Consider the following 26027-nt stretch of genomic DNA (forward strand, 5'->3'; position numbering starts at 1 on the left):
TGATAAGGTCCTCGGGAGCATTGCTGAACAAAGACACCTCGGAGTGCAGATTCATAGCTTCTTGAAAGTGGAGTCGCAGGTAGATAGGATAGTGAAGGCAGCGTTTGGTATGATTTCCCTTATTGGTCAGAGCATTGAGTACAGGAGTTAGGAGATCATATTGCGGCTGCACGGGACATTGCTTACGCCACTGTTGGAATAATCCATAGAATTCTGGTTTCCTTCCTATCAAAACAATATTGTGAAACTTGAAAGGGGTCAGAAAAGAATTTCAAGGACGTTGCCAGGACTGGAGGATTCGAGCTACCGGGAGAAGTTGAGTAGGCTGTGTTCCCTGGAGCGTCACAGACTGATGGGTGACCTTATCAAGGTTTGCAAAATCACGAGGGGCATGGATAGGGGAAATACACAAGTTCAGATGGTTGGCATAGTCTCATTGGCCGAATGGCCTGCTTCCACACTGTAGGGATTTGGTCACTGAGTATAGGAGTTAGCTACAGTTGTGCTGTACTGGGCATTGGTGAGGCCAGTTTTAGAATGCTACATTCAATTCTATTCTCCCTGATTTCGGAAAAATGTTAGCACAATAGGGCTCAACCTCATAATGACAAGTTCCTGGGAAGTGTGCACAAACAAATACACTGTGCAGTGTGTGTTGATAATTCATTGAAAGTGGGGTTGAAGGTAGACAGGTCGGTGAAGGTGGTGTTTGGTATGCTCGCTGTTATTGGGCAGTGCATTGAGTATAGGAGTTGGGAGATCATGGTTCGGTTCTACAGTATATTAGCCTGGCCATTTTTGGAATTCCCAGACTGCTTTCCATTCTGGTCTCCCTGCTCCAGGAAAGATGTTGGGAAACCTGAACAAGTTCAGCAAAGATTTACAAGAGTGTTCCCAGTATTGGGACATTTGAACCATAGGGAGGGGCTGAGGCTATTTTCCCTGGAGCAGGAGATGCTGTGGGATGGCTTTATACAACTTTATAAAGTTGTGAGGAGCAACAACAGGGTGACTAGTCAGTTTCTTTATTCCCAGGTTAGGGGAGTCCAAAAACAGAGGGCATAGGTTTAACGTGAGAGGGGAAAGACTTCAAGGGGACCATAGGAACAACTTGCTTGGTACATGTATAAATGAGCTGATTGGCATGGACGATTAGGACAGAGGGTCTGTTTCCATTCTGTACATCTCTATGACTCTGTTTCACAAAATTTGAGCAGGGATTCAGAAAATATCTACAAGGTTATTGCTAGGACTGTGGAGTTAAAGGGAAAGGCTGAATAAGCTGGGGCTTTTTTCCCAGAGCTTCCGAGACTGAGGGGATACCTTACAGAGAAGCACAGATAGGGTGAATAGCCAAGGTCTTTGTTCCAACCCAGTGTCGGGGAGTTCAAAACTACAGGGTATTGGATTTTAGGTGAGAGGAGAAAAGGTTTCAAATGGACCTGAGGGCCAAACGGTTCACTCAGAGGTTGGTGAGCGTATGGAATGAGATGCTATAGGAATGATGAACACAGGCCAAATTAAATTTAAAAGGCGTCTGGAGGGGGACATGAATAGAAAGTGTTCATGTGTGATATAGGCCAACTCTCCCAAATGGAGCTGGGTCAGGTTAGGATATCTGGTCGACATGGACGAGTTGGACTGAAGGGCCTGTTTCCGTGCTGGATAACTCTCTGACTCGAAGTGCCTCAGCAAAATGGTGGAAATCCACAATAAAAACAAAACCTGCTGGAGATCCTCAGCGGGTCAGGCAGCATCTGAAATGGTGACAGATGCAGGAAACAGTGCAGCCTTGAAGTAGTGTTGAGATGATCACACCAAGCACTACAATATCGATTACTCGCTGAGTGCCAGAACGTGGAGCGAGAATAAATAGGTATTTGATGACCAGCATGAATACGATGGGGTTGGAAAGCTGACGTTCTAGGTCAGGACTATTCATCAGGACTGACACAGGGTCCCGACCCAAAACATCAACTTTCCTGCTCCTCTGATACTGCCTGACCTGCTTCGCTCCCCCAGGTCGACATTGACTTCCAGCAATGCCCCCATTTTATCCATACTGGTGATTGTGTTCAGATCAGGCAGCATCAGTAGTGCTTGGTGTGACCATCTCAACACTAGTTCAAGTTCTACCTGCGCCTCTACTTTCGAGGAATTATGAATCTGCACTGCAAGGTGTCTTTCTTCAGCAACACTCCCCAGGACCTGACCATTAAGTCTATCAGTCCTGCTAAGCTTTGCTTTTCCAAAATACAGCACCTTGCGTTTATCTAAATTAAACTCCATCTGCCACTCCTCAGCCCATTTGCCCATCTGATCAAGATCCCATTGTAATCCGAGGGAACATACTCCATTGTACGCTATATCTTCAATTTTGGTGTCATCTGCCAACTTACTAACTATACCTCCTATGTTCACATCCAAATCATTTATACAAATGACAAAATGCAGGGGGCCCAGCACAGATCCTTGTGGCACCCCACTGATCACAGGCCTCCAGTCCAAATAACTATCTTCCACCATTACCCTCTGTCGTCTAACTTTGAGCCAGTTCTGTATCCAAATGGCTAGTTCTCCCTGTATTCTGTGAGATCTAACCTTGCTAATCAGTCTCCCATGGGGAACCGTGACGAACGCCTTACTGAAGTCCATACAGATCACATCTACCGCTCTGCCCTCATCAATCCTCTTTGTTACTTCTTCAAAAACAGCTCAATCAAGTACGTGATACACGATTTTCCACACACAAAGCCATGCCGACTATCCCTCATCATAGAACATAGACAAGTACAGCACAGAACAGGACCTTACGTCCACGATGTTGCACCGAGATTTAATCCTAATGTAAAACATACTAACTTAACCTACGCACCCCTCACTGCTATCCATGTGCACGTCCTGCAGTCGCATAAATGTGCCCAAAGACTTCGCTTCCACCACCAACGCTGGTAACGCATTCCATGCATTCACAACTCTCTGTGTAAAACACCTACCCCTGACGCGTCCTTTATACCTTCCTCCTAAAATCTTCATAGTATGACTTCCCATACAAGTCAATCCTGCCCTATGGAAAATTCTCTGGCTATTGATTGTATCTATTCCTGTCATTATTTTGTACAACTTTAAGGTCTCCTCTCTTCCTCTTTCTGTCCAGAGAGAAGAGTCCGAGCTTATTCAAACTTTCTTCATACAGGAAACCTTCCAGTCCAGGAAGCATGCTAGTAAACCTTGTTTGCACCCTCTCCAAGACGCCAATTTTTATTTCTCACTTGATGATGGCCCTTTCTGATTCCTGCGCTGAGCTTCTGAATTTCATCTTAAAACTCTGTGTCTCATTTACCTCCCAAAAACATCGACCAGCCATGTGTCATCTATTCTAGTATCACCGTTTCTGACCTGATGTCCAATGGAGCCGGTCATATTCCTATAATAAACATCTCAGCTGTATACAGAACAGAAAGAGACTCTGGTGATCCAACTGTGAGAAAGAAAACTACCACCGAACTATCCTGATCTATTTTCCAGTACTTGTGGAAAAGTCTCCTCTATCATAGCATCGCAAGTGCACACGAAGTACATCTCAAATGTTTTCGGGATTTGTGTCTCCCACCCTGACAGACAGTGAGGTTTAGTGCAACTGTTGCTCTATGACGACATCACCCACAGGAACACAGAGCAGCTGGGTCTGTGCAAACCAGAGATCGCCCATACATTGGGAAGGATGGCAGGGTCCCTGAGAGGGGGCACAGGAGATTTACCAGGATGGTACAAGGAATGGGGGATTTTATTTGCAGGGACATGGGTGTTAATGGTACAAATCAATAATATCCATATACAATAGATGGACTCTCCTTTCTAACCTCTCCCCTTGCCTGGGCTGGGTAACCTTCAGGTTAAAACCACCACCAGCCATCTCTCCCTAATGGGAGAGCAGCCCTATGGTCTAGTCGGACAATGCTGCCTTTCCCTTTTACACTGTGATGCCACTGTGCCTCGGGGGTGGGGAGAGGGAATGCTGAAGGTGGGGGATGGGACACCACTCAGGCACAGTGCTTTGTCCTGGAGGATGTTCACTTTCTTCAATATTGTTGGGGGCTGCACTGATGCAGGCAAGTGGAGAATGTTCCAACACAATCCTGATGTGTACCTTATCGAGAACAAACAGACATTGGGGAATCAGGGGTTTGGGGAAACTGATTGTTCTCCTTGTAGCAGAGCAAATTGTGGCTGCCCTGTGACAGAGGGGTTTACAGAAATTATACATTAGGATAATCAACCTTACACTCATCAGCTCATCATAAACTCATGACAAGACATATATGAAAGACTTGGGGGAGATCTATTGACAGGATGGTTTGATTCAAACGAGAACTTTTATGCATCAAATAGGAATGAGCTGGAACACAATACTCACAACTAAATGCAAATATCCAGGTCTTTATGAATTGTGTAATTCTGTCAGAGTTTGGTGTTACAAATACTGAGGTTACCATCTGAATGTCCACCTGTAATACAAGTTTATAAAATCCGTCACTGTAAGATCAGGTTAGAAACTCGCACCATCTCCTCCTCCTGGCCCAGGATGACTGGACACATTACCCCTTGTGGAGGTCAGCAGTCAATTCAGGGGGAAATCTACGTGGGTTTCTATCAGTTTCCATCTTGAGACTTCATGTGACCAAACAGGGCAGATCTTTGACACATGGGAGAGAATGTTCCAAGAGTTAGTGAGATGTGGAGAGCAGGATTTGCTGCTTCTTCTTTCCTTCCGTGGTGCCGCTGTGCCTCATCAATAAGACATGGGTTGGGGGGGGGCGGGGGTGCTGAAAGGCTCATGCAGCGCGATGGGCAAGTTGTCACCATTCTGACCAAATAGGCAGCAAGCTTCTCCCAGTCATTCCATAGAGTATCCCTTAAAAGACAGGAATTCTGCATGCTTCCCACTGCCCAGTGTTCCCAGGAAAAGTTTAGAAGAATGATGGGGAAAATCTCCTAGGAAAGGCATAACAGTAAAGTTCCAAAAGGATTATAAACAGTTTACAGAGAGGGATTCATTGGAGAAGTGGGCAACAAGTCGGCAAATGGGAAAATGTGAGGTTGTTCATTTTGGAGAAGATAATAAAAAGAACAGAGGACTATGTAATTCGTGGAAACTGTAGAAAGCTGCACCACAAAGGGAGCAAGAGGTAAATGTGCAGGAAACAAAGCAAGCTAGCACAAAGTTACACCAGGTTATCAGGAAGGGGAATGGAATATTGCTCCTGATTTCAAGGGATTTGCAGGATAAGAGTTTGATGTATATACCTGAGAGCAACTTTATACAGTGCGAGTGAGACCACATCTGGAGGAATGAGAGAAGTTTTGCTCCCTTTATTTAAGGTAATACATCACTTCATCAGAGGCATTCAGAGAAGATTGACTGGGATGATCCTTGGTTTGAAGGGATTCTCTTTTAAGAAAAGGCTGAACAAGTCGGGACTCTACTCACTCGATTTGGGAAGAATGAGAAGGGAACTCTTTCAAACATATCGGCTTCCTCAGGGGTTTGACAAGGTAAAGACTGACAGGATGTGTCCCAGCATGAGGGAACCTAGAACCAGACTCTGGGTCAGTCACAGAATCAAGGGTTTTGTCAACTTTAATGCAACACCAACACGGGTAAGGGGTTTCAGTAGCAAGGGGGCGAGGGGGAGACAAGCAACATTTTAGATTGGAATTCCTGGTGTTTGTGATTGTGTAGATGTCTGATCAGAACGTCACCTTGGGGTCAGAATAGGAGAGCAATATTGTGAAGAGTGTAGTTCTGCCTCAGTTCCCAGTGAGAGAGAGGGGCTCAGCAGTAAGGGAAAGGAATTTGTAACAGCAACTGAAGGCAATGAGTTTAACCATTGCAATGTTTCATTGGAGGAAATTTCAGCTAATCGAGTAGTGGGAGTGTGGCAAGCAGTTTGATAACAGTGGAGTAATGGAGAGGGATGATGGGGAGGTAGAGCTGGACATTGTCAGTGTACATGTGAAACCTAACAGTGCTTTTGGACGATGTCACTTCCTGGCAGTATGTAGGTGAGAAACTGGAGGGACCAAGGATAGATCCTTGAGGGACACCAAATACAAGGACTTCAGAAAGGAAAGGGAGAGTGGAGATGGAGAAGGATTTTCCAACAACCTTGAAGTAAAATATTAGTTAGTAGCAGAATGGGTGAGCAGGACATAACCAGAAAAGACAGACAGAACAAGGAACGATATCTGTGAATTGGTGAGGGGGAGTGATGAGGAAGAGGAGCCTGACTCCAAAACTGTTATTTCGACATTTGTGAGATCACCCAACCCCACCCGAGTCTCAGCTAATTGACTGAAATACTTGTCCATCCCTGTGTTATCTCCAGACTTCATTATCCAAACACACTCCTGGCCAGCCTCCCACATTCAACTTACATATAATATCAAGAATATCCAAAACTCTACTGCCCAAGCGCTCACTTGCTCTAAAACTTGTTGATCCAACAAAGGGCTCCCATTTACAAGCAACTTAAAATTCTCACTCTTGATGTAATTCCTGGCTGTGAACATCCCTGTCTCCCTGCACCACACAACCTGTGAGACCCCGACAACTCATTTTCTTTCAGACTCCCATATCCCTTTCATATCTGTTTTTCTCCTTTAAGGTATTCCCGAAAACCTGCTTATTTGGCAATTCTTTTGATCACCTGACCTAATATACCCATCTGTTGCCTAATGTCAGAAATTATCAATAGTATTTCTGTAAAATTATAAAAATGATAAAAATACAAACTGTTGTTGATTTGCACATACATTTTCAACTTTTCTCTGTCGCTGAGTGAATAATCTGTAATGTCTCTTACCCAACCACATTGTGGGAGCACCTTCACCACACAAACTGCAGCTGTACAGGAAGTCAAACATCACCCTCTCCACAGGCAATGGGGCTTTGGCATTAATCACTGGGATCTGTGGAGGGAGAAACACACAGTTGATATTTCAGGGAGTGCTAAATGCATTACAGGGAATGAAAATGTTGCAGATTTCGATGGTCAGAAATAGAGGGAAAATGCACTCTTTTGTTGTAAAAAGGAATTATTCACTCGCAAAGTGATTGTGGAAAATTCAGTCCGTTTAGAGAGCAGCACGTTGTTAGGGGTTGGGCAGCAGAGGAAAATTAACTCACAAAAGGTCTGTGAAAGTAACAGTAAAACACTGAACAACCCAAACACCCTGTTTCCCAACACTTTAACTCCCCTTCCCGCTCCACCAAGGACATGCAGGTCCTGGGCCACCTCCACCGCCAAATCCCAGGCATCTGATGCCTGGAGGAAGAACGCCTCATCTTCTGTGTTCGGATCCTCCAACCACATGGGATCAATGTGGATTTCACCAGTTTCCGCATTTCCACTCCCCCCAACCTTATCCCAGATCCAGCCTTCCAACTGGGCACCACCTTCTTGTCCATCTTCCTTCCCACCGATTGGCTGCTGCTTGACCGGCTGTGCTTTTCCAGCATCACACTCTGACATTGAAAACACCCTGACTCTGACACTCTGTAATTCCTGCCCTATCACTCCCTGCCAGGCAAAGCTGTGCATGTGTCCCCCTGCAGCTTGCCCCTCACAAAGTTGGCTGCCACACACATGTCCCATGAATCACTGCCCCCAATAAAGATGGCGGCTCTCACTCGCACCATTCACCATTTGAAGCATTTTCCCGTTTGCCACAAACACGGTCCTGGGATTTTCAAATTTGTGTTTTCCGATGTGCACTAAGTTCTGTAAAATGTCTCAGCCCGTTCCATTAAAATTTCCTTTTCTTCCTGGTCAATATGCCTTTCCTTTCCCCTGCCCTGCACCTTCACACGTTCCCAATGCCACGCCCCTCATTCACTCCGATTGGTTGGAGGACCGACAGGCACTGCCTGGTCTTCCAGTCCCATCCCTATCTTCTTATAAGAGGTATAAGAGAGAGAGGGTTCATTCCCGTTTCTACTGATGTCAGACATTAACAACAACTACCTGCATTGTATGGAGCCTTTCACACTAACAATTCTCCTAAAGTGGTTCACGAATGCTGGAAACATTGATTAAAGAGAACAACTTTAAGATACATATTTAAGGAGAACAGAGGGGGTGAGGAAAGATATTCAAGAGGTTTTTTTTTAGATTAGATTACTTACAGTGTGGAAACAGGCCCTTTGGCCCAACAAGCCCACACCAACGCTCTAATGAGCAACCCACCCAGACTCAATCCCCTACATCTAACACTACGGGCAATTTAGCATGGCCAATTCACCTAATCTGCACACTTTTGGACTGTGGGAGGAAACCGGAGCACCTGGATGAAACCCACACAGACACGGGGAGAATGTGCAAACTCCACACAGACAGTTGCCTGAAGTGGGAATTGAACGCTGGTCTCTGGCGCTGTGATGTAACAGTGCTAACCACTGTGCCGCCCGTCTGCAGCTCCAATCGTGGAGTGATGTATGTGGGGAACAGCTTACAATGGAGACAGTTAGTGGTTAACCACAGCTTAACAACCCCATGTCCTAGCCCCCTACCCCACACACCAGGCCTTGTTCTCACAGCCTGCCATTACACACCACCTATGGTTTGCCACTAAGTCTCCATTAACAGCTAGTCACCCTCCCCCAGCCAGATAGTTATCTACTCCTTTATCCAACCATTCTTCTCGCTCTATCCATACCTATCCTTTACTACTTACATCCTCCCCTAAACCCTACCTTCTACATATAAACCAACATTTGTTCTCACAGTAACATCAGCTGTGAGGCAGGGACACCGGATCTGAAACGTTAACTCTGATTTCTCGTCACAGATGCTGCCAGACCTGCTGAGCTTCTCCAGAACCTCCTGGTTGTTGTTTCTGATTTACATCTTCCGCAGTTCTTTTGGTTTTAATTTACCGGGGGTTTGTAATTCAGGTTCGACAGCCTCTGTCCCAGTCCCTGCTGTCTCTCCCACCCCCACCCAGTGACACTGCACCTTCACAGCTCATGGACAGGTGTCGTCTTGCTGGCCACACCCCTCATTCACTCCCATTGGCTGCAGGGCCACACAGACTGTCCTCCCATTGGTCTGGAGCTGCCATCAATCAAGCCATCCCCTATTGTGAGGTGAGTGGTGGGCTCCTCGCTCTCTCTGCCTTGGGATGAGATTCATACTTCACAGTGAATGGGGCAGTATCACAGAGCACAGGGGCTGGGGGCTATTCAGCCCATTGAGGCTGTGTGCTCTCCCTCTGGAGATGCTGCAAATCCGTCCCAACTCCCCTCGCATTTACCCACAGCCTCCCAATCTTTCCATAGAAAGTAAAATTGCAAATCTGTTTGAGAACACCCGCTGTTCAGACTGTTCCAGATGCTCAGAAGGTACTCAGTAAAATATAGGTCACATATTCACATTACTTTCCATTTAACAAAGTAGTTACTAATATTGTGACATTGTTAACAATTCCCCTCTCTCTGCAAATTAAAATATCCCAGAAAAAAAGTTGCACCTGGTCGCAATCACTGCTTAATCTTCTCAGATCCAAGAATTATCTGTGCTGAGATGTTCAGCCCAGAAACAATGGACCAACTCGCCCATGCCAACTAGGAATCCTAAACTAACGGAGTCCCACTTGCCAGCTATTGGTCTGAATTCCTCAAAACCCTTCCTCATCACGTACCCAATCGGATGCCTTTTAAATGTTGTAATTGTATCAGTCTCCACTACTTCATCTGGCAGCTCATTCCATTCACACACCACACTCAGCTTGAAAACGTTGCCCTTTTGATCCCTTTTAAATCTTTGCCCTCTCAACTTAAACCCACATGGTCTTGTTTTGGACTCACCTAACCTGGGGGAAGAAAAGACCCCAGCTGTTCACCATATCCACGCCCCTCGTGATTTTATAAATCTCCCAAACGTCACCTCTCAGTCTTTGATTCTCAAGGAAAATTAACCCCAGCCTATTTAGCCTCTCCGTGTAGCCCAAATCCTCCAACTGTAGCAAATCTCTGTAAATCTTGTCTGAACCATTTCAAGTTTCTCAACATCCTTCTCAGAAAAGGAAAATTCGAACTGAAAACGGAATTCCAGAAATGGCTTTATCATAGAACAAAGAACATAGAAAAATACAGCGCAGTACAGGCCCTTTGACCCTCGATGTTGCGCTGACCCAAGACCACCTAACCTACACGAACCCACTATCCTCCATTTGCCTATCCAATGCCCGTTTAAATGCCCATAAAAAGGGAGAGTCCACCACTGCTACTGGCAGGGCATTGCATGAACTCACGACTCGCTGAGTAAAGAATCTACTCCGAACATCTGTCCTATACCTGCCTCCCCTTAATTTAAAGCTATGCCCCTTCGTAATAGCTGACTCTATACGTGGAAAAAGGTTCTCATTGTCAAATGTCCTATACAGCCACAATATAACATCCCAGCTTCTGTATTCAATGCATTGACCAATAAATATAAGCATACCAAGCACCACCTTCACTACCTGCCGACCTGCGACTCTACATTCAAGGAACAATGTACCTCTTTTTTCAGCAACACTCCCCAGGACTTTACCATTAAATGCATTAAGCCCTGTCCTGATTTGCCTTACCAAAATGCAGCAGCTCACATTTGTCTACATTGAACTCCATCTGCCATTCCTCACTCGAATGGCCCATCTGATCAAGATCCTGTTGTATTCTAAACTAACCTTCTTCACTGTCCACTACATCTACAATTTTGTATTTTCTGTAAACCAACCTCATATATTCACATCGAAGTCATTTATTTAAGGACCAATATCCATTCCTGCAGCACATTGTTTTTCAGAGACTTCCAATCCACAAAGCAACCCTTCATCACCACCCACTGTCTCCTACCTTCAAGCCTGTTTTGTATCCAAACAGATAGTTCTCCCTGCATTCCATGTTATCTAACCTTGCTAACCAGTCTGCTCTGTGGAACCTTGTTCAATGTCCATATGTACAATGTCCAAAGTCTGTCTTCATCAATCTTCCTAGCACTTCTTCAAAAAGAAACTCAATCAGGTTAGAGCGACAATTTCCCACGCACAAAGCCTTGCTGACTCTCGAATCATTCCTTGTCTTTCCAAATACATGTAAATCCTGTCCCTCTGAATCCCTTCCAACAACTTGCCTGCCACTGACTTCAGGCTCCCTGTTCTCGTGTTCCTTGGTCTTTTGTTACCACCTTTTTTTAAAAAAAATAAGAATGGCACCCGTCTCCCAGCACCTCACCTGTCACGGACGATAATCCCAATATGTCAGGGAGGGGCCCAACAATCACTTCCCGAGCTTCCCATAAATTTCTGGAATACACCTGATCAGGTCCCAATTGCAATTTAAGACATCCTGAAACTCCTCCTCTGTAACAGAGGCTTTTCAAGTTATCAGTATTCATTTCTCCAAACTCTTCCACATCCTTCTCCAGTGAAAAAAAGACATGGAATATTAGAGTTGCGAGGTCGGAGCGAAGGACTTCTGGGAAGGTGAGTCTAACTCAGTAGCTGAGAGAGTAGCTCAGACTGAGCTGTCTCAGTCCACAAGGACAGAACTGTTCAAATGGGGTTTGCAGGAGGTGGTGATGGATCCAGCAAGACGGAAAAAAATACTACATCTTATCGTTATGAGCCTACCAGCTGCAAATGCATCTGTCCATGACAGTATCGGTAAGAGCGACCATCCCACAGTCTTTTTGGAGACAAGGACTCACCTTAAAGTTGAGAAAAACCTCCCTTGCGCTGAGTGGTACTATCACCGTGTTAAATGGGACAGATGTAGGAACTCAAACTGGATCCCTCTGAGGCACTGTGGGATAACAGCAGCAGCAGAACTGTACTCCAGCACAATCTGTAATCTCATGGGTTTGTACATCCCGCACTCACCCATCACAATGGACAGGAAAGAAGGGCATGCCATGAGCAGCACCAGGCGTACCTAAAAATGAAGGGCCAACCTGGTGAAGCTACCAAACAGGAATATCTGCATAATCAAACAGCATCAGCAGCAAGCAACAGAGCTAAGTCATTCCACAACCAATGGAGTGGATCAGGGCTCTGCAGTTCTGCCACACCCAGTTGTGAATGGTAATGGACAATTAAACAACTCGTTGCAGGAAGCACCACAGATATCCCCACCCTTACTGATGGAGGGGTCTCATACATCCATGCAGAAGATAAGATGACAGCATTTGCAGCAATTTTCAGCCAGATGCAAAGTGGGATGATCCATCTCAACCTTCTCCAGTGGTTCCTAACATCACAGATGTGAGCTTTAAGCCAGTTCGGTTGAGTTTGAATAATACAAACAAAATGGTTAAGTAGTGTAAAGGCTTTGGGTCCTGCTAACATTCTGGCAATAATACTGATAGCTTGTGCTCCAGAACTTGCCACCCACCAAGCCACGTACCGCTCCAGGACTGGCATCTACTGACAATGTGGAACGTTGCCCAGGGACGTTCAACACAAAAACAAAGGGCAATCCAATCCAGGCAATTTCCCTCTGTCAGTCCACACACGATCAGCAGTAAAGTGATGGAAGTAGTCATTAGCAGGACGACCAAGCAGCAGCTGCTCAGCAACAGCCAGCTGAGTGACACTCATTTTAGGCTCCACCAGGGCCACTCAGCTCCCGATTGTGTTACCGCCTGATTCACAACCTGACAACCAGCTGTATCCCAGAGGGGAGGGGAGGGGAGGGGGACAGCTCAGTCCCACTCCAAGACTACTATTTCTAGCTGATTCCACCCTCATCTCAGCTCATATACTCAAACTCTCATTCATCGTGTGTTATCTCCAGACTTAATTATCCAAACACACTCCTAGCCAGCCTCTCACATTCAACCTCTCTGTAATCTCAAGAAAAATTGAAAACTGTCGCCCATGTGCTCACTTCTCCCCAAACATGTTGATCCATCAAAAGGCTCCTATTCATAAGCAACAACAATTTAGAGAACTCACTCTTCATATAATTCCTGGCTGTGATCATCCCTAGCTCCCTTCACCACACATCCTTCGAGACCTCGACAACCCATTTTCTTCGAGACTCCCAATGATTTGTTAATTCATTACTTCAACTGTGTGGCTGATTCTACAGTTGCTAAAGCAACATGGTCTGGAATTTGCAGACAAAACCTCACAGGTCTGCTTTCCACTTTTAAGACATCCCTCAAAACCTACTTTTTGGTAATGCTTTTGGTCACCTGACCAAATATCTCCAGCTCTGGCCTCACGTCTAAAGTCCTCAATAATATTTTTGTGAAAGCATGATAATAAAACTACAAACTGTTCTTGATTTGGACATTATCTTCAAATCATCACTGTTGCTGTAATGAATAATCTGTAATGTCTCTTACCCAACCACATTGTGGGAGCACCTTCACCACACAAACTGCAGCAGTACAAGAAAGTCAAACATCACCCTCTCCCCAGGCAACAGGGCTTTGGCATTAATCACTGGTACCTGTGGAAGGAGAAACACAGTCGATGTTTCAGGGAATGCAAAATGAATTACAGGGAATGAAAATGGTGCAGAATTTGATAGTCAGAAATGGAAGGAAAATACACTTGCTCATTGGAAAAAAGAATTCTTGACTGTCAAAAATATTCAAGATAAAAGTAATCTGATAATAGAGCAGCACATGGTCAGGGGCTGGGCCACCGTGAAAAACTCATTTACAAACCAAACATACCCCCATGGTTGGAGACTGAGGAGGCTGGACATTGACAAAGTGGTCCTGAGGGAGCCCAGAGGTGAATCAGAGCAGGATTGGCTGCTGTCATCACGACTCTGTACCAGAGAGAGGCTGCACATGCGCCTGGCTGCACCGTGCCCCCTACAAAGATGGCGGCCCCGCACGTGTCCAGTGAATCGTTGTCCCGAATAAAGATGGCGGCGCTCACTCAGGCCTGCAGCCGCTGAGGCAATTCCTCATTTACTGCAAACACGGGACTGGGACGTTCACATTTGTGTTTTCCGACATGCACAATTTGTTTGTAAAACCTCTCCGCTCATAGCAACACAGTTTTTGTCCCGTTTCCCTGTTTATTTCTTTCCTTACCGTATCCTTTCTCTTCATAACTTCCCGAGCATTCATTACAGAGACTGTCGGGCGCGAGGGTGATCACATGGTTTACGTTAGCTCCGCCCTTCATTCACTGTGATTGGTTGGAGGACTAACCTCCCGCAAGATCCTCCAGCTCCGCCCACCGTCCTTTCATTGGTCCGGTGCTGACATCAATCACCCGGGGTCACTGTTGGCTGGAGCATGCGCAGTGTGTCCTGCTTGTGCTGAGATGTTGGGTCATGTGATGGGAGGTAACAACAATGAGTGCAGATGCTGGATCCCAGATTCTGGGTCAGTGGTGCTGGAGGAGCACAGCAGTTCATGCAGCATCCAAAGGGCAGAGAAAAAGCCCTTCATCAGGAATAAAGGCAGTGAGCCTGAAGCGTGGAGAGATAAGCGAGAGGAGGGTGGGGAGAAAGTAGCATAGAGTCCAATGGGTGGGTGGGGGAGAGGATGAAGGTGACAGGTCAGGGAGGAGAGGGTGGAGTGGATAGGTGGGAAAGAAGACAGGCAGGTAGGGCAAGTCCGGACAAGTCATGGGGACAGTGCTGAGCTGGAAGTTTGAACTAGGGTGAGGTGGGGGAAGGGGAAATGAGGAAACTGTTGAAGTCCACATTGATGCCCTGGGGTTGAAGTGTTCTGAGGCGGAAGATGAGGCGTTCTTCCTCCAGGCATCTGGTGGTGAGGGAGCGACAGTGAAGGAGGCCCAGGACCTCCATGTCCTCGGCAGAGTGGGAGGGGGAGCTGAAATGTTGGGCCACGGGGCGGTGTGGTGGATTGGTGGGGGTGTCCTGGAGATGTTCCCTGAAGCGTTCTGCTAGGTGGCGCCCCCAGTCTCCCCAGTGTAGAGGACACCACATTGGGAGCAATGGATACAATAAATGAAATTAGTGGATGTGCAGGTAAAATTATGATGGATGTGGAAGGCTCCTGTAGGGCCTTGGTTAGAGATGAGGGAGGAGATGTGGGCACAGGTTTTACAGTTCCTGTGGTGGCAGGGGCAAGTGCCAGAATGGGAGGGTGGGTTGTAGGGGGCGTGGACCTGACCAGGTAGTCAAGGAGGGAACGGTCCTTGCAGAAGGTGGGAAGGGGTGGGGAGGGAAATATATCCCTGGTGGTGGGGTCTTTTTGGAGGTGGATGATTTGGTTTATGCGAAGGTTTATAGGGTGGAAGGTGAGCCCCAGGGGCGTTCTGTCCTTGTTATGGCTGGAGGGGTGGGGTGTGGTGGGCGGAATGTGGAATGTGGATGAGATGTGTTGGAGGGCATTTTTAACCACGGGGGAAGGGAAATTGCGGTCTCTAAAGAAGGAGGCCATCTGGTGTGTTCTCTGATGGAACTGGTCTTCCTGGGAGCAGATACGTCGGAGGTGGAGGAATTGGAAAACGGGATGGCATTTTTGCAAGAGGTAGGGTGGGTAGAGAGTTTACTGAGGGTAAGAATTCCCTTTGCGTGAGCTCTGCAGCAGATTTCCTTTATTCATGGAGCGAATTGCCTTCCTACTCATGATTGTATAGCTGTAATTGATGAATCAATGTTATCTGAATTAGTACAAAAACTCCCCATTTTCACAACATCTAAAATCTTTAGCACATTGTATCACGCTCTTCTTTGGAGACAAAAAAAAATGAAATGGAGCCTCAAGGAATCGGAGCAGGAGTAGGCAATTCATCCCTTTCAGCTTGTTCCCCCATTCTGTCAGATCATGGCTGGGCCAACCCAGGCCTCAACACCTCTTTTATGCTTGATCCGCACAGCCCTCAACTGCTCAATATTTCAAAAATCTCTCTGCCCTCTTTTAAAATAATTTGAGATAGAATCACAGATTCCCTACTGTGTGGAAACAGGCCCTTCAGCCCAACAAGCCAGCACAACCCTCCGAAGAGTAATCCAACCATTCCCCTCCCACATTTAACTTCCGCAATTGTTTGTGAGAGAAAATTCTAGCCATTCACTGAGAGAAAAAAATCTTGACTTTTTCAAAAATGAATGTTCCCTTGTGTAATGTCCCCTGGTTTGAGACTTCACTGGTGCTGGAAGATCTAGTCAACATCTACCCTATCAAGCTCCTCAGAATCTTGTTTCCATAAGATCACCCCTGCTTATCTATTCTTGATAGGTTAATCCTTTCATGCTCGAAGCAGCTAAGTGAATCTTTTTTGAATATTCTCCGATGTTGGTTTATCCTTTATTAAATATGGGAGCTAATGTTGTATACAGCACTGCAAGTGAGGACTCAGCAACAGCCAGCGTGGTTAACCAGTCCTCAATCCATGCTAATACATTACCCCGATACCATGAGCTCCTCAATTGTGCAATTACCTTTTATGTAGCACCTCATCATTTGCATTTTTAAATTCCAAATAGAGAACATCATTGGATTGCCCTTTGTCAGCCCTGCTAGTTATCTCCTCAATGAACTGTCGCAAATTTGTCAAATATAGTTTCTCTTTCACAGAACTCAGACTACCATGTTTAATGATAAGCTTTTTTTAAATGTCCTGCTATTTCTTACTTTAATATTCGACTCTATAGATTCTTTCAGTAGATTTGCTAAGTATGATTCCCCTCTCTTAAATCCATGCGGACTCAGTCCAATCCTGTCACTGTTCAATATGAAACTTGACTGTACTCCAATATAGTTAGTAAATGTATTTGTAGTTGTTTTTAAAAATTGATTACTTGTAAATGCTGGACCCATGCAACATCAATGAATTAGTGACTCTGAATTTGGGTTATTGTGTTATTTACTGTTAATTCCTTTTCGTACTGAGTTATGCAGACAGTACCAAGTGATCACTCTTAATTGTGAGTAACTTTGAAAATAATATGTTTTAAAAATGACATCCCAAAATGCTGCCTCATTATTGTGCAAGGAGGATTTTATTCAATAGTTTGCAGATAAAATTGAACAGCATTTTGCTGCAATTTGGCCAGACTGCAGGTTACACCAAAGTATGAGTGCCTCACCTTTAGAGTGTTCCCAGATATCGTGCAGCTGCAGTATTTTGGTTTGCACTCAGCTATATGTTGTTCTCACTTGTTTCTTTGTGAAAGATTACAAAATTAATTTGGATGAAAGAAGTTATGTTTTCTTTCATCAATATTAGGAGAAAAAAAAGTCAGTATTTCAAGTGCTGATAAAGTAAAATAAACTGATAATCAGCAGAAAGGGTTTAAGATTGATAGATTCTTGTTGCCTCGAGGAATTAAGGGCTACGGGGAGAACGCTGGTAAGTGGAGTTGAAATGCCCATCAGCCACGATTGAATGGCAGAGTGGACTCGATGGGCCGAATGGCCTTACTTCCACTCCTATGTCTTTTGGTCTTATGGTCTAAGATGGATATGGAACAAATGCTGGCAAATGGGACTAGATTAATTTAGGATATCTGGTCAGCATGGGCAAGTTGGACTGAAGGGTCTGATTTATGTATTGTACAACTGTGACTTCATTCTCTCAATTATTCAAGAAGTTGAATACTTCGAGGAGGAAAAGGAGAATTTATGCAGAGAATGCACTTGAAATGATGGTTGAGGTATATCAAACTCACATTGTTTCATCACCTTTTCCTCTGGGTTCTTCAATGAACAAACTTGTTTTGTTCTCTGAATAACTATGTATCATGTGATTTGTTTTGCACAAAATATTTCGTTAGGATCGAGTGAACTATTAAGAAGTGTTCATGTTTAAAATTTAGGCAGCTTGATTGTGAATCTCCTCTTGGCCTGAACACCACTTTCCTGCCAGCCCTCCTTAACCCTTCAACCCATTACTGATTAAAAGACTGTGTGTCTCTTATTTAAATTTACTTCATGTCCCAGAATCCACAGTGTTCTGAGATAGGGAATTCCCCAGGTTCACCATCCTCTGAGAGAAGTAATTCCTCCAACTTTCCCTTCATTGTAAACTTCGGACGACTCATTGTAGATTGAATCATCTTCTCTGCCTCTACTTGGTCAATCCCTTGACCATTTTATAGACCCTCCAGGATACCACCTCTCATTCTTGGGCTGCAATGAATATGAATATAAATAGTGGTTGTCGTTCAGCTTGTGGCATTTTGATAACTGTGGCAGAGGATGTTTGTGCAAAACTGAGCTCGACAGTTAGTGCTTTTCAAATAAGAAATAGTTGACGAGATTAAGTACATTAATATGTTGGCGTTTTGTTGTTAGGAAGACTTACTGTTGGGAAGATTTGGTTAAGGGAATATTGCAGTCAAAGCTGTGGAAGATTAGCCTCCACCCATGTGTGAGGTAGTACACTGTGGTCAAAAGAATAAAGAGACCACTTCCTCTTTGGAAATATGTCGTTAAATAGTGCAGAGGGATCTGCAGATAGCAATGAGTCACTGGCAGCAAATGGCACCCGTTTGTGAGGTTAAATAGAAAAGTAGATCATGGGTTTATTTCTGGGACGACAGAATGGAAATGTGTTCGATATGTGTAGAACCATGGACAGATCACCCTTGGAGCACTGCAAACAGTTCCGATCTTCATATTGTAATGTGAATGTAGAGGCAGTAGGGAAGATAAAGAATAGTTAACTGGAATTATATTCAAACTGATTTTGAATTCATCAAGTAAGATTGGACAGTCTTGTCTCATTGAAAAAGAGTGACATGGTCCAGTTATGTTTGATCGGGTAGACATGGAAAAGATGTTTCTGCTTGTGAATGTCAGAATCCACTGGATCTGTGGATATAATTGTAATCACTATTAAATCTCACGGGGAATTTGCAGAGGGCGACAAAGTCTTTACCAAAAAGGGGTTTGAATGTAGAACTTACTTCATCAGGAATAATTGAAGCAAATAACAGATGAATTCAAGGAGGAGCTTGGAATACAAGAAATCAAAGAAGACTATGTTGATGGGTTTAGGTTGGGAAGGAAGCCTGTGTAAATCACAGATACTGCGAACCTGTTTTTGTGTCCTGAAACGATGCATCTGTGTTGTTCTGTGCCATTTCTATAGGAGCAGCAGCGGCAGCAGTAAACAAGACAGCTCACACTTACCATTCTTGGAGAAAAGCAGAACCTCTGGCCACACAAAAGGGAAATAGCTCTATTGGGCAGGTGGTTCAAACAGTGGCCAACGACTCAATCTGCAGAGACAGTGTGCCTTCATTACCTGGTGAGAAAGGGGACTTCTTTAACCAGAAATGATGTTTTGTCCTTCCAATGATCTTATGACTTAAGCAGCGAAATGTGTCTCTTCAGTTAGATGATTTGAATCAATCAAATCTTTTGCTACGTTAGCACTCCTTCCCTACCCAAAGGATATGTGGGTCAAATAGGCACATGTCTTGCACTGCTTTAATTCAAGATTCCTTTATTCAGTCATGAGCTTAACCTATTCCATCCAAGTTCCTTGTGTTTCCCCTGGATCTGTGGTTGTGCACAAGGAAACTTAAACAATGTGTGATTCAATATCAAAGTTTTGTTGAATCAATAATTGTAACCCCACTCTGCTCCTTGAACAGATAGTTAATCCAAGGATTCTAGCTCAGCCCTTAACTTCAAGTTCAAGTTCTAAACCTTTCAGTGAGCAATGGAAAATAACAAAGAACAATGTCAATCATTTGTTGTCTCTACAGCCTCTGCTTCTGTTGCCACTGAATACTCCCATAAGTTTGACGAGCCAATGACTAAAGATGAGATTGAAGAGAAACCCTTCCATTCCCTTCTGGCACCAGAGAGCCAACACCACTTTCATATGGGGAAGGAACGCAGCCAGCAGGATGGTTCAGATGAGGACATAGTGCGGGACCAGTCGGCTTCTCTTATGGATTAGGGTGAGTGGTGTTACCAATTAGTGGGATCTCAGTGCTTGGAATAGTTGCTCCTCTCCATGTTCGAGGTACCTTGCCATGAGATTCAGATGGAGAGGGCGAGGACCATATGGTGTAACAAGTGTGAGCCAACAGTTGGGCAGGGCCTGTGTTTCTGAAACAAAAAAAGCGAGTCCCACTCGGTCACAATGTGCCCAGAGTTTATAAAACATGAAGGAGAATAAACACTTGACATTGTTAATCTTTGTGATCGAGTTCCCATATAGTGAAGACAACGATTAATATTTATTGGGATTCCTTGCTCGCCCAATCAGATAAACACAAGACAAATTTGACTGTGAAAAATGTCACTGAATTTACACCTTTCTACTGTTCATTGAAGGGAATAAGATGCAAAAGATGTTTTTGCAGAGGAATTTGATTTGAACAAGAGACATTTGTGCAGATAGTAAGAGGTATTCTAATTGGAAGGATATGTTTAGTGATATCCTGCACGGACCGATGTTGGAGCCCTAATTATTCACTATTTATAATGAAAGGAAAGCCACATTCAACATTTGGGGCCACCGTGCAGATGACAGCGACTCCAAGTGTAGGGAGATGGAAGCACAGCATTAGAAAGCAATCTTGGTAGATTCAGTAAATGAAAAAAAACAACGACAGATGAGTTTATGTCAACAAGTGAGAGGTTGGATCAAAATAGAATATTTCTTGATTGTGAAAATAGAGAGAGTGGACTCCAAAGAAACTACATGGGATTGATCCAGCTGTATAGGTCACGAAAATGTCTCAAGCAGGTTCAGAAAAGTGACCAAGGGGCCGGTGGAATGTTGACATTGATCTCGACAGAAGACGACATACCAAAGGATTAGAAGTCATGCTTCAGCAAATCCGAACCTAGTTAGACCAAGCTGTCAGGGCTGGGCACCATGGCTGAAGGAGAGTATCCCTCTGAGGGGAAGTGCAGTGTAGATTTACTGAAGTGATACTTGGATTCCAAGGCTTAACTTAAGAAGAAAGATTAAACAGATAAAGTGTTCGAGTCAGAACATTGCGGTGTGATAACGGGGAACACATTTATACACAGAAATGGATAAAGTTTGATAAAGTTCTACAAACAGCGATTGATTGGAAATTATTTGCTCTCCTTTTCCCCTCTCTCTCACACCCCCTTTCTCTCCTCTCCCTCCCCCATCACTGTCACCCTCTTTTGCCTCTCTCTCTTTTGCGCGCGGCCCTCTCTCTCTTACACCCACTTTCGCCCGTCTCTCTCTCTCTCTATGTATATATATATATCTCTTTGTTCCCCATGTCACCATCGCACACGTCTCTCGCTCTCTCTCTATCCTTCTCTATCACCTCTCCCTCCCTCTCCTCTGACTCTTTCTCGCTCTCTCTGTTGCTCCTCTCTAACCCCTCCCTTGCTTTTGCTCAATCACTCTCTCCCTCACGCTCTCTCCCACACCCTCTCTCCCTCTCTTTCCCTCGCGCTCTCACTCTCTCTCCCGTATTTGCCCATCTTTACCGCAAATCTCTCCTTCTTTCTCTCGTTCCCTCTCGCTCGTTCTCTCTCTCACTCATTCTCGATCACACTCTCCCTCTCTCTATCACGCCCCACCCCCTCTCTCTCTCTCTCTTTCTCTCTCTCTCTCTCCGTCTCGCTCCTCTCTCTCCCCCCACTCTATCCCTCTCTCTCATGCACCTCTCTCTCACTTGCCCCTCTCTTTCTTTGGCACCTCTCTCTCTCTCTCACCGCATTGCTCCCTCATTCGCTCTAGCCTCATCGCTCTCGCATCCTCTCTTCCTCTCTCACCCCTCTGTCTCTGCCTCTCTGGGCCTTCCCTCTGTCTCTCGCCTCCACTATTACTCTTTCGCCTCTCTCTCATTGCTCTACCTCACGCTCGTCCCGTCTCTCCATCTCGCTATCCCTTCACTCTTGCTTCCTCTCTCTCTCTCACGGCCTGTCTCTCTCACTGTCACTCTCCCCCACTTTCTCTGCAGCCCTCTCTCTCTCTGTCCTGACTCCTCCTCACTCTATCTAGCAATCCTCTCTCTCGACCATCTCTCTCTCTCTCTCTCTCGCGCTCACTCTCTCTCTGTCTCTCACTCTCTCTCTCTTGCCCCCTCACTCCATCTCTCTGGCACCTCTCTCTCTCGCCGCCTCGTTCCCTCGGTGTCTCTCTCACGCGCTCGGTCTCTCTCTTGCTCTCCCCCTTTGTCCATCTTTCTGTGTCTGTTGCTCTCGTTCTGGCTCTCTCTCGCACCACCCCCTCATTCGCCCTCGCCCTCCTCCCACTCGCCCTCCTCCACTCGCCCTCCTCTCACTCGTCCCCTCCCTCTCACTCTCTCGCCCCCACCCTCTCACTCTCTCGCCCCCACCCTCTCGCTCTGTCGCCCCCACCCTCTCGCTCTGTCGCCCCCACCCTCTCGCTCTGTCGCCCCCACCTCTGTCTGTCTCGCCCCTCCCTCTCTGTCTCTCTCGCCCCTCCCTCTCTGTCTCTCTCGTCCCTCCCTCTCTCTCTCACACCCGCTTTCTTGCTCCCCTCCATCTCAGACTCGTCCGATCCCTCTCTCCCTCTCGCCCCCTTCCTCTCCCTCTCGCCACTCCCTCTCCCTCTCGCCCCCGCCCTCTCCCTCTCGCCCCCGCCCTCTCCCTCTCGCCCCCGCCCTCTCCCTCTCGCCCCGCCCCCTCCCTCTCGCCCCCTCCCTCTCGCCCCCTCCCTCTCGCCCCCTCCCTCTCCCTCGTGCCCCGTCCTCTCCCTCTCGCCCCCTCCATCTCCCTCTCCCTCATGCCTCCTCCCTTCCTCTCTCAAGCCCAACCCCTCCTTCTCTCACCCCCTCACACTCTCTGTCTTACCCCATCCCTCTCTCATCACCTCCCTCTCTCTCACCCCCTCCCTCTCTCTCTCACAGCCCTCCCTCTCTCTCTCTCTACCTCGCCCCCTCCCTCGCCCATCCCCTCCCTTTCTCTCTCGCACGTCCCCTCCCTCTCTCTCGCCCCCTCCCCCTCCCTCTCTCTCGCCCCCTCCCCCTCCCTCTCTCTCTCGCCCCTCCCTCTCTCTCTCGCCCCCTCCCTCTCTCTCTCGCCACCCTCCCTCTCTCTCTCGCCACCCTCCCTCTCTCTCTCGCCACCCTCCCTCTCTCTCTCGCCCCCCTCCCCCTCTCTCTCGTCCCCCTCCCCCCCACTCTCACCCCCTCCGCTCTCTCTCTCACCCCCTCCCCTCTCTCTCTCTCCCACACCCCTCCCTCTCTCTCCCACACCCCATCTCTCTTGTCCCCTCCCTCTCTCTCTCTTGCCCCTGCCCTCTCTCTCTCACCCCCTCCCTGTCTCTCTCGCCCCCTCTTCTCTCTCTCTCGCCTCCCGCCCTTCCTCTTTCGCCCCCCCCTTGAACAGCTCCCACTCTCTCGTCCCCCTCCCACCCCCTCCTTTCCCTCTCTCTCTTGCCCCCTCCTTCGCTCTCTCGCCCGCCCCCTCCCTCTCTCTCTCTCACGCCCCCTCCCTCTCTCTCTCTCACCACTGCCCTCTCCCTCTCGCCTCCTCCCTCCCTCTCTCTCTCGCCTCCTCTCTCGCCCCCTCTCTCTCTCTCGGCCCCCCTCCAACTCTCTCTCGCCAAACTCCCTCTCTCTCTCGCCCCTCCTCCCTTTCTCTCTTGGCCCCCGCCCACACTCTCGACCCACCTCACTCTCTTTCCCCCCCCCTCTCTCTCTCTCTCTCTCTCGCCCCCTCTCCCTCTCTCTCGGCCCCCTCCAACTCTCTCTCGCCAAACTCCCACCCACTCTCGCCCCCTCCCTCTCTCTCGACCCCTCCCTTTCTCTCTTGCCCCCTCCCTTTCTCTCTTGCCCCCCGCCCACTCTCTCGGCCCACCTCCCTCTCTCGCCCCCTCCCTCCCTCTCTCGCCCCCTCCCTCCCTCTCTCGCCCCCTCCCTCCCTCTCTCGCCCCTCCTCCCTTTCTCTCTTGGCCCCCACCCACACTCTCGACCCAACTCCCTCTCTTCCCCCCCCCTCTCTCGCACCCTCCCTCTTTCTCTCGCCCCCTCTCTCTCTCTCGGCCCCCCTCCAACTCTCTCTCGCCAAACTCCCTCTCTCTCTCGTCCCTCCTCCCTCTCTCTCTCGCCCCTCCTCCCTTTCTCTCTTGGCCCCCGCCCACACTCTCGACCCACCTCCCTCTCTTCCCCCCCCTCTCTCTCTCTCTCGCCCCCTCCCTCTTTCTCTCGCCCCCTCTCCCCCTCTCTCGGCCCCCTCCAACTCTCTCTCGCCAAACTCCCACCCACTCTCGCCCCTTCCCTCTCTCTCGACCCCTCCCTTTCTCTCTTGCCCCCTCCCTTTCTCTCTTGCCCCCCGCCCACTCTCTCGGCCCACCTCCCTCTCTCGCCCCCTCCCTCCCCCTCTCGCCCCCTCCCTCCCTCTCTCGCCCCCTCCCTCCCTCTCTCGCCCCTCCTCCCTTTCTCTCTTGGCCCCCACCCACACTCTCGACCCAACTCCCTCTCTTTCCCCCCCCCTCTCTCGCACCCTCCCTCTTTCTCTCGCACCCTCTCCCTCTCTCTCGGCCCCCTCCAACTCTCTCTCGCCAAACTCTCGCCCCCTCCCTCTCTCTCGACCCCTCCCTTTCTCTCTTGGCCCCCGCCCACACTCTCGACCCACCTCCCTCTCTTTCCGCCCCTCTCTCTCTCTCTCGCCCCCTCTCTCTCTCTCGCCCCCTCCCTCTCTCTCTCTCGCCCCCTCCCTCTCTCTCCCCCTCCCTCCCTCTCTCTCTCTCCCCCTCCCTCCCTCTCTCTCCCCCTCCCTCCCTCTCTCTCCCCCTCCCTCCCTCTCTCTCGCCCCCTCCATCTATCTCTCTTGCCCCCTCAGTCTCTCTCTCTCGCACCCTTTCTCTCTCTCTCTCTCGCCCACTCCCACTCTACCTCTCGCCCTCTCCAGCACTCTCTCGCCCCCTCTCTCTCTCTCTCTCGCACCCTCCCTTTCGCCCCCTCCCTCTCTCTCTCTCGCCCGTCCCCCTCCTTCACTCTCTTTCCCCCCTCCGTCTCTCTCTCGCTCCTCCTCTCTCCCGCCCGCCCTCACTCTCACGACCCCTCTGACTCTGTCGCACACCTCCCTCTCATTCTCGCACCCTCCCTCTCTCTTTCTCTTGCCCCCTTTCTCACTCTCTCTCGCCCACTCCCACTCTACCTCTCGCCCTGTCCAGCACTCTCGCCCCTCTCTCTCTCTCTAGCAACTTCCCTTTCTCTCTTTCGCTCCCTACCTCTCTCCCTCGCCCCCCTCCCACTCTCTCTCGCCCCCTCCCACTCTCTCTCGCCCCCCCTCCCACCCTCTCTCGCCTCCCCTCCCACTCTCTCTCGCCCCCCCTCCCACTCTCTCTCGCCCCCCCTCCCACTCTCTCTCGCCCCCCACACACTCTCTCTCGCCCCCCTCCCACTCTCTCTCGCTCCCTCCCACTCTCGCTCCCTCCCACTCTCTCTCGCCCCCGACTCTCTCTCGCCCCCCCCTCCAACTCTCTCTCGCCCCCCCACTCTCTCTCGCCCCTTCCTCTCTCTATTGCACCCCTCCACACTATCTCATCCCCTCCCTCTCTCTCGCCCCACCGATCTCTCTCTCTCTCACACCGTCCATCTCTTTCTCGCACCCTCCCTCTCTCTCTCTCGCCCACTCCCACTCTACCTCTCACCCTGTCCAGCACTCTCGCCCCTCTCTGTCTCTCTTGCAACTTCCGTTTCTCTCTTTCGCCCCCTCCCACTCTCTCTCGCCCCCCTCCCACTCTCTCTCGCCCCCCCCACTCTCTCTCGCCCCCTCCCACTCTCTCTCGCCCCCTCCCCTCTCTCGCCCCCCCTCCAACTCTCTCTCGCCCCCCAACTCTCTCTCGCCCCTTCCTCTCCCTATTGCACCCCTCCACACTATCTCATCCCCTCCCTCTCTCTCGCCCCACCGCTCTCTCTCTCTCACACCGTCCATCTCTTTCTCTCTCACACCGTCCATCTCTTTCTCTCTCACACCGTCCATTTCTCTCTCGCACCCTCCCCCTCTCTCTCTCGCCCACTCCCACTCTACCTCTCACCCTGTCCAGCACTCTCGCCCCTCTCTGTCTCTCTCGCAACTTCCCTTTCTCTCTTTCGCTCCCTCCCACTCTCTCTCGCC

General features: G+C 48.2%; 1 long non-coding RNA gene across 1 annotated transcript; it reads right to left on the reverse strand.

Annotated features, from left to right (window-relative positions):
• Positions 1-3366: 3366 nt before the first annotated feature.
• Positions 3367-6967, reverse strand: LOC132813923 (uncharacterized). Its single transcript, XR_009644215.1, has 3 exons — positions 6867-6967; positions 4418-4508; positions 3367-3445 (listed from the first exon to the last, which is right to left on the reverse strand). It is a non-coding gene; the product is annotated as an uncharacterized LOC132813923 (long non-coding RNA).
• Between the last annotated feature and the right edge of the window lie 19060 nt (positions 6968-26027).

This window comes from Hemiscyllium ocellatum, unplaced genomic scaffold (genome assembly GCF_020745735.1).
Source record: "Hemiscyllium ocellatum isolate sHemOce1 unplaced genomic scaffold, sHemOce1.pat.X.cur. scaffold_539_pat_ctg1, whole genome shotgun sequence".
Classification (NCBI taxonomy): domain Eukaryota; kingdom Metazoa; phylum Chordata; class Chondrichthyes; order Orectolobiformes; family Hemiscylliidae; genus Hemiscyllium; species Hemiscyllium ocellatum.